Source organism: Polistes fuscatus, unplaced genomic scaffold (genome assembly GCF_010416935.1).
Source record: "Polistes fuscatus isolate 324 unplaced genomic scaffold, CU_Pfus_HIC Scaffold19, whole genome shotgun sequence".
Lineage (NCBI taxonomy): Eukaryota > Metazoa > Arthropoda > Insecta > Hymenoptera > Vespidae > Polistes > Polistes fuscatus.
In genome coordinates, this window is record NW_025113095.1 from 115,558 (window position 1) to 118,663 (window position 3,106).

Genomic DNA, 3,106 nt, shown 5'->3' on the forward strand with positions numbered 1-3,106 from the left:
AGACATTATTATATGCGTTTGACGCCTGTAAACATGCTTTTTCAGTTAAGGGACGATACCCATGCTTGGTTAACGCCGAGTATTATGAGATACGGTAATATAACGTACGCCTGAAAAACGTACAGATTATATACGATTACCCTGAACGGTGGATCACTTGGCTCGTGGGTCGATGAAGAACGCAGCTAATTGCGCGTCAACTTGTGAACTGCAGGACACATGAACATCGACATTTCGAACGCACATTGCGGTCCACGGATACAATTCCCGGACCACGCCTGGCTGAGGGTCGTTTAACTAAACGATACTGCTTGCGCAAGGGGACGACTTTCGTCCTTGTCGTAGAGCGTTTATTGGGTTGTTCGTTGGCAAGAGAAAACAGAGTCTCTTGATAAGAGAGATTTGACGTTCTCGCGCCGACGTCGCCTTAAATAAATTATGAGTATTAAGTACAGAAATAAATAATTGAGAGAAGGAGAGGAAATAAATGGAAGAAAATTCGAACTGTACGAGCAAAACGTAAAGAAAAGAGTTAACGGGTGGAATTTGAACTTATAATTTACGTTTACACGTAATAACACCCTAAGCTCTTTTCTCCCGATAGAGAGATGATTCTCGAACGATAAAATAGCGAGTTGGAGATTGGGGGCGATTGAACGAAAATCGTAAAAAGGCGCTGAATAATATATGGATCGACGTTACGACGACGAACGAGAAGGGAGAGAGGATGATATATTAGCTTACGTTGACAACGCCATATAAGTCGAGAATAGAACGATTGACGAAAATTTAATTTTCATATATCGACGAGGCAAATTCGAACGCAAACGATAAGCAATCAACTCTCTCTCTCTCGATTTAAATATCGTATGTCATCCAGTTTCGGCTCGAAAGTTTAAAGAACGGTGTTTATAATATAAGACCCGTAAAAATTATACTTCGAGCGGGCCCTTTTAACGATCGGTGTTTAGTTCTTGAACAGAATTTTGTAGAACTAACGTCGCGCTTTCAATCTCTTTCGCTAAAAATGGTCGCTGACGTCTGTCGAACGATAAAAACAGAATCGTGCGCCCGGTGGTACGTTTTGTCCACGAATATTTGTGTTTAACAGCAACAAAGTTTCGGACGAACGAGAACACCGTTGAGCGACACGATTCGCAAAGAATGACGTCTCGAACTTTTTGCGCGACTAGCGGGGCGAGTTCTCTTAGAACTTGGAAGCATCCAACGATTGAAATTAAATTAATATTTAACTTTGTCGGATGTTTATTGAGCTCGCCGCCATATAAAATTGAAAATCATCTCTAAGCGGCGTCGAATAATTTTTATTGTCCTAAACCATTGCGTCGCGTTAAGTCGTATTTCGAATGAACGCAAACGACGACGTTACGTGGTTAACGGGATGATATCGTTATTCGATCGATACTTACGTTTAGTAAATATTATTTTCTTCTTTTCCCTTTCTTTTTCTTATATTTTTTCATTTTTTTGTGTCTTTTACTCTCGATAAGAAACTCGAATTAAGACGACCTCAGAGTAGGCGAGACTACCCGCTGAATTTAAGCATATTATTAAGCGGAGGAAAAGAAACTAACAAGGATTTCCTTAGTAGCTGCGAGCGAAGAGGAAATAGCCCAGCACTGAATCCCTCGGTACAGACGCAGGGAAATGTAGTGTTTGGGAGGATCCGCCTTATATCCCGAGGCGCACGACCGCGTCCAAGTCCATCTTGAATGGGGCCACTTACCCGTAGAGGGTGCCAGGCCCGTAGCGACCGGTGCAGCGTCTTGGGAGGATCTCTCCTTAGAGTCGGGTTGCTTGAGAGTGCAGCTCTAAGTGGGTGGTAAACTCCATCTAAGGCTAAATATGACCACGAGACCGATAGCGAACAAGTACCGTGAGGGAAAGTTGAAAAGAACTTTGAAGAGAGAGTTCAAGAGTACGTGAAACCGTTCAGGGGTAAACCTGAGGAACCCGAAAGATCGAATGGGAAGATTCAGCGTCAGCGGCGCTAACTCGGCGGATCGTGCGTCGTCTCGGACTTCGGTCTTGGGACGCGTAATCTTTCCATGCCTTGTTTGGCGTCGTCGTCGTGCACTTCTCCCCTAGTAGAACGTCGCGACCCGTTGGGTGTCGGTCTACGGTCCGAGCGGTAGACTGTCGCGTCGCTTCGGCGCACGCGGCAGACCCTCGGTCACCCGGCCGGCTGCCCGGCGGTCGAACTTATAAGGTATCTTGCCGCAATTATCGAACTGCGTCGGGCCCGTCGCAAGCGAGGCCAGTGTCTTACGGAGTTACGGACCCGGTGCCGTACCCGTGGCTGGCCAGCTGTTGGCAGGCGGAGTCCTTTGACGGGCAATACACAATGATACCGGTCTGCGACGCTACTGCTTTGGGTACTCTCAGGACCCGTCTTGAAACACGGACCAAGGAGTCTAACATGTGCGCGAGTCATTGGGACTCTAAAACCTAAAGGCGCAATGAAAGTGAAGGTCGTACTAAGGTCGACCGAGGGAGGATGGGCCGCGTTTACGCGCGGCTCCGCACTCCCGGGGCGTCTCGTTCTCATTGCGAGAAGAGGCGCACCCAGAGCGTACACGTTGGGACCCGAAAGATGGTGAACTATGCCTGGTCAGGACGAAGTCAGGGGAAACCCTGATGGAGGTCCGTAGCGATTCTGACGTGCAAATCGATCGTCGGAACTGGGTATAGGGGCGAAAGACTAATCGAACCATCTAGTAGCTGGTTCCCTCCGAAGTTTCCCTCAGGATAGCTGGCACTCGTTCGTTCTTATTGAACGTAAACGAGTCTCATCTGGTAAAGCGAATGATTAGAGGCCTTGGGGCCGAAACGACCTCAACCTATTCTCAAACTTTAAATGGGTGAGATCTCTGGCTTGCTTGAACTATGAAGCCACGAGAGATTTCGGATCAGAGTGCCAAGTGGGCCAATTTTGGTAAGCAGAACTGGCGCTGTGGGATGAACCAAACGCAAAGTTAAGGCGCCTAAGTCGACGCTTATGGGATACCATGAAAGGCGTTGGTTGCTTAAGACAGCAGGACGGTGGCCATGGAAGTTGGAATCCGCTAAGGAGTGTGTAACAACT

General features: G+C 47.5%; 1 non-coding gene and 1 pseudogene across 1 annotated transcript; both read left to right on the forward strand.

The window, feature by feature from the left end:
• Nucleotides 1-137: 137 nt before the first annotated feature.
• On the forward strand, nt 138-292 carry LOC122515993. The gene has a single exon (XR_006303475.1). It is a non-coding gene; the product is annotated as a 5.8S ribosomal RNA (ribosomal RNA).
• Nucleotides 293-1,526: 1,234 nt separating this feature from the next.
• Nucleotides 1,527-3,106, forward strand: part of LOC122515994 — a 4,928-nt pseudogene continuing 3,348 nt past the window's right edge.